The 19,335-nt window shown below is 42.0% G+C and overlaps 1 protein-coding gene across 3 annotated transcripts in view; it reads right to left on the bottom strand.

Annotated features, from left to right (window-relative positions):
* LOC132382941 (SUMO-conjugating enzyme UBC9-A) overlaps positions 1-4,788 on the bottom strand; it is a 58,522-nt gene extending 53,734 nt beyond the window's left edge. Inside the window, exon 1 of one of the 3 annotated variants that reach the window (XM_059953542.1) lies at positions 4,627-4,788. The gene's annotated coding sequence lies outside the window, so the exon portion shown is untranslated. Of the gene's footprint in view, positions 1-4,430; positions 4,475-4,626 lie in introns of those variants that run through there. The other 2 variants (XM_059953541.1, XM_059953543.1) reach the window with 2 other exon arrangements.
* Between the last annotated feature and the right edge of the window lie 14,547 nt (positions 4,789-19,335).

Genomic DNA, 19,335 nt, shown 5'->3' with positions numbered 1-19,335 from the left:
GTAATGGGGAAATCCATTGTAGACTATGACATTCTAAGCAAAAAGCAGTGACTGACCCTAGTAATTTTAGTTTAGTGTCAAAGAACATAAACAGACTTCTGCAAGTCCCTTCTCCTCCCTCAAATGTTCCAATCCTTTTGTTAACCTGTTGCTACTCCTAGGCAGTTTGGTCCCACAGCCTAACTTCAATCACAAGTTTTAGAAGTTGAATATGAAAACCATGCAGGAGAAAAAATATATCACACCTCAACAAAATCAAAGGTTTTCTTCACTCATCTACTAATCCCAGAAATCAGAAATCTGCTCAGATGGGATTCAGCTAAAACTATAGGTGGGGAGCCAAAGAAAAATAAGTTGACAGCACTAATTATCTCCAGCAGTAAAATTTCTATACAGAGAAAAATGTTGGTTGAGACCATAAAAATAAGTTTCCATCCATGTGCAAAGGAATCCAGACATGGAAGTACTTGGGCTATAATTAAATGCATGATACAAACTGCACATTAAGTTATCATGATATGTGCCTAGTCCAACATTCAACTTCACATGTAACCAAACACCAACAATGGTGTACTAGGCTCTCATCTCACTTCCTAATTGCTTTTGTCTTTTTAAGCATTAAAGCAAACCAGTATAATCCAGAGCAACACACACAGAATGCTAGAGAAACTCAGCAGGTCGGACAGCATCTAAGAACAGGAACAAACAGCTTACATTTCAGGCTCAGATCTTTCTTCAACAAACCAGAATGTTTTGATCTAAAATAACCATATAACCATAGTTAAAATAGTTGGAGAATTTGGTGTTTTTTTTAAAAGGGCAGAGACTTAGGAGCAGAATTAGGCCATTCAGCCCAGAGTCTGCTCCACCATTTCATCATGGCTGACTTATTATCCCTCTCAACCTCATTTCTCCTGTCATCTCCCCATAATCTGCGAACTCCTCTATTCTGAGGTTCTGTCTTCTGGTCCTAGATTCCCCCACTACAGGAAACATCCTCTCCATACCGACATTTTCTAGGCCTTTCAATATTCAATAGGTTTCAATAAAATCAGATTTAATATCACCAGCATATGTCGTGGGATTTGTTAACTTTGCAGCAACAATACAATGCAATACATAATGAGGAAAAAAACAAATGAACAGTTATAGTAGTACAAAAAAAAGAAATAAAAAGTAGTGAGGTGGATCCCATGACTGAAAGCACTAGCAGTTGTGATATCTCCAGCAGCAGAGCAGCAATTTATTTGATGTTGAGACTCACAAAAGCAACATTTAGGCAAAATATTACTGATTGACAGCATCACCATGCCAACATACTAAGGCAGGCGACGAGAGAAGTTGGATTAACCTGAACTTTTTGCTTATTACAGTTATGTTTGTGATTGTTGAGCATAATTACTGAAGAACCTTAAATGATGAAAATTAAGGTGGGCATTCACAAAAGGGATATCCTGAAATCTGTGCTGTGGGAGGGCACCTCTCACCTACTTCCAAAATAAAGACTCCCCTGAGGTTACTACATATGGGTCAACATAAAATACATGAATGTAATGAAGTGATCATTTCACAGACTAGTTCAATCTGGCTGATGTTCCATTACTTCTTAGAAAGTAAAGTAATGACTAAGTTGGTGCTGTTAAATGTGCTTCTACCTTTTAAAAAAGTTTAAGGTTAACAGGAATTTTGAAGCTGCCCAAATAGCCATTGGGGGAAAAAAGCGCCATAAGTTAGTTCCAGATTCAATTCTCCATATGCTTTGAATTAGTTCAAGTTACTTGCAGCAGTAGATGCACAATGAGGCACAGCAGACACAGTAACAGGCTCACACCAGGCTGTTATTTGCTCCACATTCTAAAGACCTGCAAAGTGCACAGATCAGAATGACCTTGGAAAGCTACTGCAAAGGAGAAGGAGCAGGAACAGCGAAAACTGATGTGACCTCCCAAAACATTCATCCAAATAGATGACCTTACAAAATTATTGGTAAACAATGTGCCCACAGCATAAACAAAACAGGTAAATATAATTGATTTCAGCAAGACATGACAATGCCATAACTTATATGGGGAGAAAAGGAAAATTTCTGAAATATAATGTATTGCCAGTTTGAGTTCTGGTGAAGGGTATTGACCTGAAACATCCAACTTTCTATTCCCATCCATAGATGCTGCCTGACCTGCTGAGTTTCTCCAATACTGTGTGCATTGCCAGGTGGAAACATATCAGCATTCCCACAGATGCCTTTGTGGGAGACAGGAATGAAACATGAGGTCAAACTCAGAAAGTAGAAGGAATTACACAAGGATTATGTACAAAATTCTCTCAGGCTAGACAGAATAGTCTAGAATAGAGGAGGAAGGTGTCCTGGAAAGAGGGCCACAATATGGAACAATACATTTAGAAGCTAGATGAGGAGAACTTCAAAAGATGGAGAACCTGTGGAAATGTCTATGACAGAAAGTGGTGGGTGGCAAGTTTGAGGTAGGTAGATTAGTAGACAAAAGGTACAACTGATATTGGGGCAGGAGAGTAGGAATATAACAGAATAGCAATCATATTAAACACAGTAGCAAGCTCAAAGAGCTGAATGACCTATTTCTCTTGCTCATACATAACAAATGTTAAAGAGCAGATGGGTGGTCTGGAGTAAAACTATGAATGCAATCTATATAAAAAAACTTCAAAAGGATGAATGCTGGTTCTTCTACACAAGTTTCTCCAAACTTAACTACAACAGTACTCAGTGTTCCTTTCTAGCAGTACAGTAAAACAAATAATTCAGTCCCCAATTATTTGCCTCACTGGTTTCTTGTGCTTTCAACTCACCAGGGGCCCCACTCCCCACGCTCCCTTCACACTCACCAGGGGCCCCACTACCCACGTTCCCTTCACACTCACCAGGGGCCCCATCCCCATGCTCCCTTCACACTCACCAGGGGCCCCACTGCCCACGTTCCCTTCACACTCACCAGGGGCCCCCCTCTCCTCACTCTCCCTTCACACTCACCAGGGGCCCCACTGCCCACGCTCCCTTCTCACTCACCAGGGGCTCAATGGAAACTATATTAATACTCTATGTAATATTAGCAAAGAGAAAATATTGGCATTTTAATAGGAAATAACATCCAAAAATTCTTGAAACCTGACAGTGCAGCACTCAAACGCCAGCTTATAGTTTTAATATCGTCACTTCTAATCTGAAATTGTAGGCTTTTACTATGCACAAGAACACCTCCACCCTAGGAGCAAATTTCCAAGTGAAAAAGTACCCCTTATCCAAAATCCCAAAATCCAGAAACCTCCGAAATTTTTTGAGTGCTGATGTGATGTCACAAATAGAAAATTCCACAAGTTGCTGGGAAGATTCCCAGGTGACATACAGTTCCCTGCGCACCACAGACAGTGCTGAGAAGTGACCCCACGTGTAATGAACAGAAGTTAATGAAAAATAAATAGAAAAGCACTGCACAGAGTGAGAAATGAAGATGTCAATTGTGTCTTGAAAGAATGAATTCATCGACTGAGTGAGCATATGCTGCTTAACTGATCTATCAAAATGAACTGAAAATTGAAGATAGTGAAAATTCAGCAGATTGGCTTCAGAAATTCAAGAAAAAGCACCTGTATTATTATAGAGGGGAAAGAATATTCCAGAATAAAAATCTCCTATCATTTCTGATGCAAAAAGAGGGTTAAAACAAAAAGAGGGTTAAAATATATTTTGTAAATAATACAACTAATGAGATAGTTCACCAAGGTTACCCTCACTTTTTCCTAACTAGAAATATCATGTATTATAAAACAGGTATTTAAAAAGTTATGCTGCTGAGTTCTGCAATTATTTTGTGTTTTTATTTTAAAAATTATATACTTTTTGATCAGAAGCATTTCCATTTAAATTCATTCCTAAAGCCACAAAATAAATCCACTCCTATTTCCCCCCAAAAGGCCAAAGTCAATTCACATTTAAAATGAGAAACAAAATATTTAATTAATTTTCCTAATTTTTAGTGTAATGCTAAAGTTGCATACGGCAACAGAGGTGAAATAATTACGACGAATGAATAACGTGTACACATGCATTAGGAACAAATAAAAAGCATGCTTTCAGTTATTAAAAAAACACACTTCCTCGCCTTAATCTTGCAAGAGGAATTACATTTTTAAAAACTCCTATCGCAAGTACACACAAAGTCAGAAGACTGTGTAAAAGTGAAAATAAACTGAGGCACTGTTTAATTGACTGTTTTTTTGGAGGTGCATCCCAGTTGCGTGCGGTCGGGGGAGGGGAGGAAGGAAAGCAGTCCCCCAGGTTTTTTTTTCAAAAACAGGCTTCCTTCTCCAGCGCGAAAGGATAATTCTGCCAGTGACCAGAGCCTCCCTCCTACTAGGAGCAGATCAGCCCAAACCCAACCCTATCCCTATACCGGCTGCCGGGCAGATCTTCTCCCATCCCGCCGCTCCCGGGGCCTGTGGCTGCGCCTCCCCACAGGACACAATGATGATGGGAGGGGGGTAATCTGCCCACACACCGTCCCTACAGCCACGCCCCAGACTGGCGGAGGAGGAGGGGGGGTGAGGGGAAGGCCGGGTTGCTGTCGCTTCGCCGGCGCCGTGCTTTACCTGGTGCGGTGTCGGCGGGTATCGGAGCGGCGGCCCGGGCCTGTCCTGGTATCTCCCCTCCCGCTCCCGGCTCCTCATTCACAACCACAGAACAACAAGGGACTGCTGCAACATGGCGCCGCCAGGACCCCGCCACCCCGTCAGGACCCCGAGCTGGACACCCACCGCCTGCCGCCAACCTGCACACTCAGAAAAAACCCCTCCTCCCGGAACTGCCGCCGCTCCGTCCCCTCTCTGCGCGGCAAACGTCGTCCGTACACAATTTTGCAAAGCGCCACGTATTATCGCGATTATCTTCTGGTTAACAAAACTGTTAAAAAAGATTGGCTTTCTTTTTTTTTGGCTGGGGGAGAGAAAAAGAGAGAAAATTCAGGCGCGTGTTTCGCTACCTAAAAGAGGGGATCTCAAACCGGTTGGAGCCGGTTTTATCCGGACCCGGTTTGAAAAAAAACTGTTAGGGGCCGCTTCCTGCGGGCGCTTTCCGTAGGTTTTATCTTGAATTTTACATATATGTTGGTTTTGTCAACTGAGGAAATAAAATCCCTTCCCCCACCCGAAAAAAAACGATGGGAGAAAGGGCAGGGAATATTCTAGAAGTCGCCACATGGCGTCACTGGGGTGCAACGGTGACGTCATTGGTTTAAACATGCAAACCTCTTTAAAATGGAAGCGGGAATAATTGGGTCCTCGTGAGTGAGGGTGGAGCTGTAGTTCCCATGGGTGGCATTGGGTGGTGAGATGGAATTTCCATTCAATTGGGTAGGAATGGCATATACTCCGGTGATATCAGGTGGGTGGGATTTAAATTGGTATCATTATGTGTGTGGTGGGGGTGTGGAGTGCCCGTAGGTGGCAATAAAGTGAGATGGACTCCAATGTGTGGCATTGGGTGGGGGATGGAGATATCTGGGTGGTATTAATTGTGTGGAAGGATAATAGGTGGGGATGGAGATATCTGGGTGGTATTGTGTGGATGGGTGACATTAGGTGAAGATGGTGTTCTATGGGTGTTATTAATTGTGTGGAAGGATAACAGGTGGGGATGGAGATATCTGGGTGGTATTGTGTGGATGGTGTTCTATGGGTGGTGTTACTTGTTTGGATGGGTGACAGGTGAGGATGGTGTTAGTGTTAGTTGTGTGGAAGGGTTCCAGGTGGGGATGGAGATATCTGGGTGGTATTGTGTGGATGGGTGACATTAGGTGGGGATGGTGTTCTATGGGTGGTATTTGGATGGGTGACATTAGGTGGGTATGGAGATCTACGGGTGGTATTATGTGTGTGGATGGGTGACAGGTAAGAATAATTTTCCAATGGGTAACATTAGGTGAGGGTGGCATTACTTTTGTGCACAGTAGCAAAACCAGCTAGCTGCTCCACCACAGCTCCAGTGATCTGTCAATATATGTCATCACCTGCAATCACCTGAGATTCAATTTCTTGCGGGTATATACACAGTAGATCCAAGAAACACAATAGAATCAATGAAAGACTGCACCCAACAGAGTGGACAACTGTTCAATGTACAAAAGACAACAAACAGCAAGTACAAAAAATATTAAAAGTAAATAAATAAGCAATAAATATGGAGAACCTACTGAATGCTGAAAGGTCTAGATAAGGTGGATGTGGAGAGGATGTTTCCTATAGTGGAGGTATCCAGACCAGAGGGCACAGCCTCAAAACCTTTTAGAACAGGTAAGAAGGATTTTTTTTTAGCCAGAATGTAGTGAATCTGTAGAATGCTCTACCACAGACTGCAGTGGAGGCATGTCTGTGAGTATATTTAAAGTTGAAATTGATAGTTTCCTGATTGGTCAGGGCATCCAAGGATATGGCGAGAAGGCAAGTGTATGGGATTGAGTGGGATCTGGGATCATTCATGATGGGTGGAGCAGAATCGATGGACTGAATGGCCTAAATCTGCTCTTATGTCTTATAGAGATGAAGAGTCCTTGAAAATGAGTCCATATGTTGTGGGAGCATTTCAGTTGTGGGGTTAGTGAAGTTACCCCTTTGGTTCAGGGTAATAACTTCCTGAACATGGTGATGTAGGTCCTTAGGCTCTTGTACCTTCTTCCTGATGCCAGCAGGGAGCATGTCCTGGATGGTGGGAGTCCTTGATGCCACTTTCCTGTGATAGCACTGTGTGTAAATGTGCTCGATATTGGGGTCTGTTGTCCCTGTTGCATGTTCTTCCTGTGACTGCAGGGATTCTCTCAGATAATCCTGGTTCTTGCAACATCCCAAAGACATGCAGGTCGGTGCGTGTATTGGTCACAATATATTGTCTGTAGTGTGTAGGTGGGTGGTAGAAATTCGGGGGAGAGTAGCGGCACAGTTGGTGTTCCATTCCCACCATTGTCTGGAAGGAGCTTGAAATTTCTCCCTATGAGTGCATGGATTTCCTCTGGGTGTTCTGGTTTCCTCCCACATTGTGAAAATGTACGAATTAGGATTAGTAAGTTATGAGCTGCCAGAAGCATGGAGGCACTTTGTGGCCTGTCCCAAGAACATCTCAGACTGTTGGTTGTTGACGCAATCTATTTCCATGTATGCTTCAATGTACATGTGACAAATAAAGCTGATCTTTAACTCTAGGAAAAGCAACTCACATTTCTAATGAACTAGGTAGCGATGCTGGTATACATGAACAACAACATTCCAATTCCAGGTAGTGCTCATCTCAAATCTACTTGAATCAGGTCAATTTAAAGGACTACTAGTGAAAGGAAATGCAAATTGGATGACTGCTTGGCAGAGCACCTTCATTCAATCCATAGGGGCAGTTCTGAGTTTCTAGTTGCCTGTCATTTTAATTTGCCTCCCTCTATCATTACTACTCCAATGAAACTTGAGCAACAGGCTTCTTCTGTTGGGACTTCTTGCAGCTCTTTCATCACTCTCTCCACAGATACTGCCTGATCTACTGGACAGTTCCATCATTCTCATTTTTATTTAACCAGCTTTTGCATGTCTCTTCTTTAAATTTCTCTCTAACAGCCCTCGCTTCATAAGAGCAGTAAGGTTGCTTAAGATAGTTATAGCCAGGGGTGGTAGTGGGGACAAGCTCCTACTACCTATTAAATGCTCCCAATGGCATGCATCTCAAATAGCCTCTGACATCCAAGTCCAACTCCTGGTCTTCACGTGTGGCTTAGCCGTTTCAACTGACAGGAGAAGGGGCAAAGGTGGTTTACTGCTGCCTTAAAACCAGTCACTTCGAGCAGATGGGGCTTGTCAGCCATGGTTGGCAGCTCTTCTAAGAGAAGAAAAACTCTGATCTCAAACCTCCACTGCCTTGTGGCTATACCCACTCATGGGGAAGGCTTTGGGAGTAAACCCCAAGGGAAAAATTCCAGGGCTGGATTCCCCAAGGCAGTCCTGCGTTGAGTTCAACTCTAACTGGCAACTCCTGCGACATTGCTGGTACCAAACTGTACTGGTTTATGCCATTCCTTTGGGCTCATCAGAAAGGGAAGCTAGCTACATGGGCAACAGCTTGCTCTCCATATTGTACTGCCCAGGCTTGTATATCTAGACCGCTAGGATGCAACATCCATTGTCGACCCTGCACAGAGGCCTCAACTTTCAAGAGTATTACCTCACTTGCTGCAGAGCATTACCATGGATGCATACGATTAGATTTATTCCTTTTGTCACATCCATACTGCCCAATTTGAAATTAACTTTATTTTGGTTCTGATAACAAGACCCTGAAGTAAAATGTCAACACCTTTTCTCATTCCGCATAATGCTACCTGAGCCCTTGAGTGTTTTCCACTTTTTTATTTTCATTCAGTTGGAGGGGATTGGAGAGATGATGCAATGTCAGGTAGCATCTATGGAGAGAGAAACGGATGATGTTTTAGATGATAACCTGGAATTTACAGGCAAAGCAGTGACTCACTTGCAATTCTTCCATTCCAGTCTACTTACTGCATTCAAACTGCTGGAGGAACTTAGCAAATCAGGCAGCATTTATTGTTGTTCATTTCCACGCTTCTTGGCACATCGAGTGGCAACCTTCCTGAATCTTTAGCATTTGCCTGCTTCTTACGAGGCCGAGTTGCTAGCTTGATGCTCAACCCAGCACGGATGGGAAGCATGCAAGGAGCCAGCCGGATTCAAACCCGAGACCATTTGCCTTGAAGTCGAGTGTGGATGCAACTACACCAGTGGCTGGCTAAGGCAACGTCTATGAAAGGAAATAAACAGTTGATGTTTTAGGCCCAGATACTTCATCAGGATTGAAGTCCAGATGCCCAATATGTCAACTGATCATTTCTCCCCATAGATGCTGCTTGAATTGTTGGGTTCCTCCAACATTTTGTGTATGTGTGTGTAGCTCAAGGTTTCCAGCCTCTGCAGAATCTCGTGTCCCCTGCTTACTGAAACACTATGTGGTTTCTGTATTGTAGAAACCAAATGCAGAATGGGTGAACCTATTGCTGAGCATCTGTGCTTAGTCTGCAGGAGTGACCCACAGCTTTCCACTGCCTGGCCCACTCCCACTCTGGCCTATTGGTCTGTAGCCTCCTGTGATGTTACAATGAGGTCAACACACCTCATCTTCAATACCTAATTTTCCAACTTCAGATAAGAGCATAAGACCGTAAGCTATAGGAGCAGAAATTAGACCATTTGGCCCATCAAGTCTCGACCATTTCATCATGGCTGATCCATTTTCCCTCTGAACCCCAATCTCCTGCCTTCTCCCCGAATCCCCTCATGCCCTAACCAATCAAGAATCTATCAACCTCTGCCTTAAATATCTGTAAAGATTTGGCCTCCATAGCCGCCTGTGGCAATGAATTCCACAGATTCACAGGTTAAAGAAATTCCTCCTCATCTCCATTTTAAAAGGATGCCCCTCTATTCTAAGGCTGTACCATCTGATCCTAGACTCTCCGACCATGGGAAACATCCTCTTCACATCCACATTATCAAGGCTTTTCAACATCTGAGAGGTTTCAATGAAATCACCCTCATTCTTCTGAATTCCAGTGAGTAGAGACTCAGAGCCAGCAAATGCTCTTCATATGACAAGCTTGGAATCACCAGCTAGATTTCTCTGTCTGTACTAGTCATCCATCTATGATTCTAGCTTGGCTTCTTTTAGTTCCTCTACCCCACTTTTTTTTTTTGTTTTCTTTATTCCCTCTGGAAGTGGAAGACATGACTAGCCTGACTTACGGTGCTTGTCTTCCTGCTCTGCGGTTTGTAACGTCTGCAGTCTTTTGTCAATTTCTCACTCTCTGCTCACAATTCACTGAGCAGATAACCTTGTTTACAGCACACCTCCATGGTCACTTGGTTTTACCTGATTTAAGACATGCTCATTCTTCCTGTAGCCTAACAACTCTGTTTTGTTCCCTTCTTAGTTCTGACAAAGGATCTTTGATCTGAAACATTAACTCTGTTTCTCTTCCCGCATATGTGGCCTCTCTTGGTAAGTTGGTTTATTACTGTCAACATGTACTGAGGTGTAGTGAGAAACTGCTGCATGCCATCTATAGAGTTTACTTAGGGGCGTCGCAGTAGCTTTTCGGTTGTGTGACTCTAGCATTTCAGTTGCGCAGTGCTAATACAGATCGGGTGTTGGATTTTGGAGTTCAATTCTGATGTCCTCCGTACACAAGTTTGTATATTCCTTCCCTTATGCGCGTGTGTTTCCTCCAGTTGCTCTGGTTTCCTCCCATATTCCAACATGGGATTCCCAATCATTTTTATATCATGGACCATTACCATTAACCGAGGGATCCATAGACCCCATGTTGGAAGGTTAGAAGGTTAATTGGTCATGGTAAATTGTCTTATGATTAGCCCAGGGTTAAATAGGTGGGTTTCTGGGCGGTGCAACTCAGGACTGTATTTCTAAACAAATTTCATTACAACAGTGCATTGACATAGTACAAGGGAAAGCAATAACGGAATGCGCTATGAAGTGTGACAGAGAAAGTGCAGTGTAGGCAGGCAATAAGGTGCAAAGCTGTAACAAAGCAGATTGTGAGTTAAAGAGTCCATGTTATCGTACTAGGGCACTGTTCGTTAGTTCTATAACAGTAAGACAGAATCCTTGACCCTGGTGGTATGTGTTCTCAGGATTCTTTATCTACTGCCCAATGGGAGGTGTGAAATGAGAGAATGTCCATGGTAGATGGGATCTTTGATTACTTTGGCTTTTCTGCAGTTGCAGCGAGAAGTTTATAGAGGGGCATCCAGAGAGGTAAGTGTGGTTTCCAACTCTGTTTACCAACTGAGCTGTGTCCACAACCGTACAGTTTCTTGCAGTCACAGACAGAACAGTTGCTATACCAAGCTGTGATGCACCTGGACAAGATATTTTCAGCTGAGTATCTTTTTGCCACTTTCTGGTTTTGTATCAAATCTGTTACTCCTTAAAATTATTGAGGATTTACAGCACTTTTAATTTGTTATTCATAGAAGATAAATTAAGCAACTTTTAATTCATTGTGAAAGAACATTGCAGTAGAAATTCAAATGAGCACATATCCAATTTCAGCAAGCTTGGAGTCAATAAATTTGCCGATGTAGCCTAAAAGTGCCATTGAAAGTGAAATAATTACAAACCATGGAAGAAGTGCAGAATCAGAAGTCCGTGATGATTTGGAGCAAAGAAAGCTGAGCTGGGTTGGGGGATGGTGGAAGAAGCAACAACAGATTTGTGTTCTAGCGAAAACGTAGAGATGCGTTGAGTGGCATTGTCAAGGATGCATACCTAACTGTCAATATGCTAACGTCTTACCCATTGCATAAGGATTCCCCCACCTTTTAAAATATTTTTATTAATCTATTCATCAGCTAATGACTTGAGTAACTAATTGCAGGGCCAAAGAAAAAGTTGATTATAAATTTTGGATGAAAGATATTTGAGGAATCTTTTAAACACTACTGTTATTTTTTTTAACTTTTATCGTTTGTCTTCTTTTACACATTGGCATTTGTGATTGTGTATTTTTTCATTGATTCTATTGTACTTCATTTTACTGTGAGTGCCCACAAGAAAATGAATCTCAGGGTTGTATGTGGTGACGTCAGCAGCTCGACAGAATCCTCTGTCTTGGGTCATCCCCAGATGAAATTCATCTTCAACGATCCTCCCTCTCGCAGGGATGAGGTCTTTGGATCTTCTTTTGACGTTTTTGTAGCACTGAGTATTTAACAGAATGGGAGCGCTAGCCCCATGTCCAGTCCTCCTCCTTTCACAGCCAGGCTTTGGCCATCCATGACAGATAATAAATTTACTTTTGAACTGTTAAAATGTGTATATAATATATATATAATTTAAACACTGGCCTGGATCAGAGGCTAGAGCTGATTTTGCTTGCTCTATGCAATCTTCACTCCTCTCTCCAGGGTGCTGGAACCATTTGCTAAACCATTGTTTGGTCAATTTAAATACCAGCCCAGATAGACTGAAGAAACAGGGTGTGGTGATCTGGGACAAGAGCTGATTTTGCTCACTTTCCCACGATTTCACTCCTCTCTCCGTGGGGCTGAGGCTATGAAGACTGCCCTGTCTGCTGTGCACCATGCCCACTAATATGATGAACTGATAAGTGAGGTTTTGGGCCTACTCCGGGCTGCTCTGGGGTTCCGATCTGAGTATAATTTATACATTCTTTGATAATAAATGTATATAAATCTTGAATCTAATATATTTAATATCTAATACGTGTAAAGGGAACCTACTTTCAAACTGGAATAGCTCTGAGCTGCTCTTTGCTTCAGTCTTTGGGAACAAAGGAGATAACAGAGAATACACCAGCTAGGAATCCACATTTAAAAATTGTTCTGAAGCAAAAACCCCATCTGCCCTCACATTCCCTTCTTTAGCCTTTCACCTTAAAGGCAATTCTCTTTGAAGAGCAATGAATTGGGCATGACTGAAAATAGCTCTTCAGTACCAGTTAGCTTTAGGAATAACTGTCATCTAGGGAAAGAACTCTATGTAAGGCAGGACCCTCACTATTTCCCTGATGCATTGGCATCTCAGGAGCTGCTCCAAATTAACTCTCTCTTCCATCAAATGATGATCCATTAGTGTGCATCATACTGACATTACTCTAATGCCAGAGTATTCCATTTTAACATTGTCAGTGTCTTCCACAGAATTATATATAGCAAAGTCAATTAAAAAATTGTGATTCTTGGGATCTGTCCCTACATGATAATGGATCATTTATACTTCGATGGAGCATGGTCATTCCTTCAAAGGAATGTGATTAAAGAGTAACTTGCTTTGTGTTTTTGATATAGCCCTCTCTGTTTTTATGAGTACTCTTCCCATTTTTAACAATCCACAATAAGGAGAGTTCAGTCAGAAGTTCAATGAGAAACATGCATTTATGTCTTTTAATCTGTACTATATAATTAATATTCTTAATATTAATATCCATAGTTATTTCATGCGTCATTAAATCTCTGTGATCTTAAAAATTAACAAACAAATGTCTAGATTCAATCCTTACTATTATTGGTAAATTTATGCAAGAAATGAGGCTAATTATAATTGTTAGTGAGTCACATTGAGCTGCCATTCAAGAACCATAAGAAAAGTTATTCAAGTTGTTGATACCTAGAATTATTGATTATTATAGATCAAGATTATAGGCAAAGGTTGAAAATTCTAATGGCCTCTACTTCCTTTGGAGTTCATGGAGATTCAGCATGACATCTAAAACTTTGATGAACTTCTTTAGATGTGTGGTGGAGCGTGTATTGACTGGCTGAATCATGGCCTGGTATGGAAACACAAAAGCCTCTGAGCAGAAAGTCAAAGCCTCTGAACGTTACATCACCAGTAAAGCCCCTCCAACCACTGAGCACATCTGCATGAAATGCTGTCGTAAGAAAGCAGCATCCATCATCAGAGATCCTCACCACCCAGGGCCAGGCTCTTTTAACGCCGCTACCATCAGGTAGAAGGTACAAGAGCCTCAGGACGCACCACCAGGTTCAAAGACAGTTGCTACCCCTCAACCATCAAACTTTTGAACAAAGGGGGTTAACTACATTCATTTGCCCATCCATTGAGATGTTCCCATGACCAATTATCTCACTTAAAGGGCTCTTTATCTTGTTATCTCATGTTCTCATTATTTATTGTTATTTATTTATATTTGCATTTGCACTCTGGTTGATCCTGTTATAGTTACTGTTCTATAGATTGCTGAGTATGCCCACAGGAAAATAAATCTCAGGGTTTTTTTCTAGTGATATATGTACTTTGGTAATAAGTTTACTTTGAACTTTGAATACTTCCACAACAAGATGATGAGACTTTGAGATATGTTGCTAATAAGATACAATTGCCATAATTTAAACTAGTGGTAACAGATATAGGAGGTACTTGATCATTTTATGTATGCTACACCCTGGGGTCAAAGTGTACCAGCAGTAGAAGAGCTGTGAATTTCTCCATTTCTGACTTTATGAATGTGAGAAGGTCATCAATAAATGTTCTAAACATTGTTGGATCTAGAATACTACTCTAAGAAAGTCCTGTAGCTTTACCCTGATATTAAATGATCAGCCCATCTGAAGAAAAAAGAATAATTTATAGATGCATCTTTATTTGTCCTCAGTATGACAGCAGTGAGTAGGAGTCCCCTCACCCAACTGCCTCCAACTCCAATTCTGCTCTCAGTTCGATTTCAGTTCACTAATCATGGTACTGATCTCTATTAAACTAGTTAACCTCTGGCAGTATGTGTCCTTCTTTTAATATGTATTGTTAGCTTTTTGAAATGAATTATGTATAGTTCTACTGAACATCCTCTGCACCCTCTCCAATGCATCCTTTCTTGGATATGTGGCCTAAAACTGCTCACAGTGCTCCTGGTGTGGCCTGACCAAAGCCTTGTAGAGCTTCAGCATTGCATCCTTGCATTTGTTTCCTGGTCCTCTCGAGATGATTGCATTTGCTTTTCTTACCACCAACTCAACCTGCAAGTTTGAGGGAATTAGGGAATCCTGAGGGCTGATTGCACAGGGTGCTGGGCAAGACCACTTTTAGAGTGCTGTGAACAGTATTGGTCTGCTTGTTGAAGGAGGAATTTCTTTAGCCAGAGGGTGGCGAATCTGTGGAATTTATTGTGACAGGCAGCCATGGAGGCCAAGTCATTATGTATGTTTAAAATGGAGGTTGATAGGATCTTGCTTAGTAAGGGTGTCAAAAGCTACGGTGAGAAGGTAGGGGAATGCAGTTGCAAGGGAAAATAAATCAGCTATGATAAATGATGGAGCAAACTTGATGGGCTGAATGGCCTAGCTCTGCTCCTATGACTTATGGTCATATTGTTAAGTAGAATTGAAATTAAATATAACAAAATATTTGAAGATCTTTCAGTAAGATGGTGGCGTGCTCAGATGCAGCGGCCTCTTACAGCCCAATCGAAAGTGTTTTTGTCTTTTTTACAACTGCAGGACAATGCTGGGCATTAATAAATTCAAGTACTGCAGGTCTACCCCCTCAGTGAGCTGCTCATTGGCAGAGGAGCTGGACTTGGTGCTGACCATGTTTCTGCTTGCTACAGGAAGATGCCTGAGTCAGTGGGCAGCCTAACAGCAAGTGATTGTCTTGGATGTTTCTCACAAGACCCTGTTGGACATTGATAATGTAAAATGTTGCAAGTCCATTTCCCTTGTTTATTAGCGAGACAGATAGTGAGGAAGCTGTGTAACCTCAGTTCTAGCGAGGACTAGACCTCAAGCAACAGGCTTGCCTGTTGCAGCAGTCCAGGAGACGCCTGCAGTGGTGTCAATGTTGGGTCAGAGCCTGGCACCTCTTGTCAGTGCTGCCCTCCAGTGTTTGATCAGTGGAATGTCAAGCTGGATTGCGCGCATCATCTGTGGACTGCTAAGAACTGCTTGTCCTTGCCAATGAGAACTATGCACCCATAATCTGCAGGACATGTCACTCAGCGACTTGGGTTATATGTGTGTGTGTGTGTGTGTGTGTGTGAGAGAGAGAGAGACTATGTTTACTTTCTATCTTATATGTGCCTTATGCTGTGTATGCTGTTGGTACTGTGCTTTGCATTTTGGCCCAGGAGTAACTTGGTTTGTTTGGTTGGTATTCATGGGCAATTACGTATGGTTGAATCATAAATAAATTATAAATTTAAACTTTAACTTTTGTACCTCCCTACCAAAGTTAATGCTTTCAAACTGTATGGTGATTTGCAATTTCTAGAGATTTTGAAATTCCATCTAGTGGCAGATGTGTGTAAAAGAAAAAGCAATTTGCATTTCCATTGTATATTTCATGATACCAGAATGTCTCAAAGTACCCTGAGAAAGTGGTAATTTATAGTGTAATCAGTAATTTTACAACCTGCACACACAGACACAGCAAGTTCACACATGTACCAATGTAATATTGATTCTGGTAACTAGTTTATAAGTTTGATTCAGGAAAAAGTGTTGCTCTGGACACCAGGAAGAATGTTTCTGCTCGTTCGTCAAGGTGGCACATGCTTACTTATTTATCCAGGGGATTGGGCAGTATTTGAGTAAATGTTTCACCAAAGATGCAACCAGCTGGTGCTCAGTACTCATTGAAGTGGGAGCCAAGATTTTTGTGCTCAGGTCACTAGAATGGGAAATGAATACATAACCTCTCGTGTAGAGTGGATTGCATTGGCAACCAGGCCACAGCAAGTAACACAGAGAAAAAATTTGTCACAGAATAATGATACCCAAATAGTAGCGTGAGTTATCCTTGTAAAAACTCCACAGAATTCTAGCAGATGGTCATTCTGTGGCATCGGAATAGATGTACTTCTCCATCTGACTCCTATTGCATAATTACTGCAGATCATAAGTTTGTTTCATGATAAGGCATAACTAATTGGTTAAATATTATATTTGCTTCATCTGAAATTTTGCATTGATTTTATTCAGTTATGGAAATTGGGCATCATTATTGTACATCAGTTAAATATTAATAAACATTGGTTAATAGATCAATTGCTTCACATGTAGACACTGTGAGTAAATGTTTTAGATCAGAGGAAAGCAGTTTAATCAAGGCACCAACAGAAATACTGTCCTCTGTTTAATGTGTTGATATAGAGTCTTATAGTGTAATGGCCTCTCTGTAGTACTTCACTGCTAAGGTAATGGTTTCTCTGTAGCAGCGATGTTTGGGTTATGACTAGAGATAATGAGGCCTTTGGAATGTGCACTATCCAGTGAGAGGTATGTTGTTCTTTCTTGTGGGTCTGGGAGCAGGGATTTCTTGGGCTTTTGTAGGCGAGAGATGAAGAGAGAAGACGCGAATGGAAAGAGTTGGTAGACTGGCGGACGGACTAGACTTGGAGCGAGGGTCCGATGGTCAGCAATGCTCGGAGGAGGTCGATGGGGAAAAAATGGACGAATCTGTAAGCTCCAATGTGCACTTTAAACTGTTTCATTAAAATGGGCCCTTTTTCTTTTTATTTTCTTTACTATATAGCCAGATTAAGATTTATCAAGTTCAATTGTTTAATTGCATATGGTGTACTGTCTGATATTTTGCAGTTCGGATTTGTAACCGGGCAACACATCACGATCATCCACACAAACGAGATTTCTCAGTTTGGCTGGGCCAAAGGCTGTTTTCTCCTAGACAAATGCATGCTGGCTGAATCTGAGGGTTACAGTAGAAACACAGGCCTTTGACTCATGTCTGTACTTCGATACAGAGCATATTAATAAACCTTGAGACCAAAATCGTTTGAAATGGTCAATTGACAAGTCTGAATTCTGATGTCCTCATCGTAGTAAGTGTGAGTTTTCTCTGGTTTCCACCCACAGTCTAAGGACATACCAAGTAGTTTAATGAGTCATTGTCAATTATCCTGTGATTAGGTTAGGGGTACATTGAGGTTTTCAGGGGTAGCTGGTCCTATCCCGCACTGCCTCTAAATTAGTTGTTTGATTTTGTTGCATAGGAGACAGGCAAGAGAGCAGCCTCTTTTTAAAAAAATACAGTGTGAACATGCTCTAGTGGAGGAAGATGACCGTGTGGTCCTTTTTTTTTAAATTAAGTGCAATCGTGAACAACAGCCAGAAATGCTGATCAAGTCAACTGGTTCCCAATGAGAACTCTGATAGGCCAATCAGATAGTTCACTGCTGCTCAGCGATAGAACACAAAGAAAATCATATGTACAATGAATGTACCTGTGTACAGACCACTCTCTCCCTCCCCTCACTGCTGAAACATTAATCCTTTCCCCCTCCTGCTGCTTTCTCCCCATGTCAGAGACTGAGGGAACAATGCCCCGCTGTTCCCACACTTACTGTATCTACATTAGGCTCCGCTTCAAGAAAGCAGCATCTATCATAATGTTAACCTTCTACCATCCAGGTCATGCCCTCTTCTCACTGCCATTTGTTGTGCACGAAGTACAAAAGACTCAAATCTCATAGCACCAGAACAACTGGTTCTAGAACAACTATTTTCCTATAACCATGGTTCTTGAACTGACTTACACAACCTACCCCTACCTCAATAATGGAACACTCCAGACCACTCTTGCACTACCGTTGACTTGTCTCTGATTATGTTTTTCTCATTTGCACTAATGTCTTGTTTGCACTTTTTTCTTCAATGTGTAATTTATGTATAGCTACTGTGCGTTCTGTCTGAATTTCTCTGCTTGTTGCTGCTGCATGCAAGTCTGTCATTGCAATTATACAGAATTTCACCATACTTGTTCCTATGACAATAACCTTGATGTTGAGAGTGAGAAAGCATGGTGCTCCCGATGTGGTCTCATCTACAGTGGTGAGTCCCAATGTAGATTGGAGGAATCACTATGTCAATTAGCTTCGCTCCATCTGCCAAAAGCAGAATTTCCCAGTGGCTGACCATTCAAAAACCTATCCCCATTCCTGTTTGGACATGATGTCGATCCATGGCTTCCTCTTTTGCAACAATGAGGCCACTCTCACTGTGGAGGAACCACAGGTCATATTCCGTCTAGGTTGCCCTCAACCTGATGGCATAAACATCAATTTCTCTTTTTTTCTCTTCCTTTCCTCTTCTTAAATTCCCCACTCTAGCTGCTTACCTTTTCTCCTCACCTGCCTATCACCTCCCCTTGGTGTCTTCCCTTTCTCCTCTCTCTCCCCTCACATTCCTTCCTCTCCAGCCCTTTACCTTTCCCACGCACCTGGCTTCACCTATCAGCTTCTAGCTATCCTCCCTCTCTTCCCCTCACTTTTTTATTCTGGGGTCTTCCCCCTTCCTTTCCAGTCCTGAAAAAGGGTCTTGGCCTGAAACGGCGACTGTTTATTCATTTCCAGAGGTGCTGAGTTCCTCCAGCATTTTGTATGTGTTGAATGGATATCCAGCATCTGTAGAATCTCCTTGCGCTTATGATTCACCTATAATCATCTGCTTATCCTTCTCCCCTCGTCCCCCCCCCCTTTTTATTCTGGCGTCTTTTCCATTTATTTCTTGTCCTGAAGAAGAGTCTCGGCCCAAAACGCCGACTGTTTATTCATTTCCAAAGATGCTGCTTGACCTATGGAGTTCCTCTAGCATTTTGTGTGTGCTGCTCTGGATCTGCAGCATCTGTAGAATCTTTAATTTATTTTTACAGTTCAACCCGAGGGACAGCGCGGCGAAGTGGGCTATAATGGGAGCTCGGTCGGTGGGGGGAAGGGGAAGGTAGGTTTCCTTCCGGGTCAA

Source organism: Hypanus sabinus, chromosome 29 (assembly GCF_030144855.1).
Source record: "Hypanus sabinus isolate sHypSab1 chromosome 29, sHypSab1.hap1, whole genome shotgun sequence".
In the NCBI taxonomy this organism is placed as follows: domain Eukaryota; kingdom Metazoa; phylum Chordata; class Chondrichthyes; order Myliobatiformes; family Dasyatidae; genus Hypanus; species Hypanus sabinus.
This window is presented reverse-complemented; position numbering and strand designations above follow the sequence as displayed.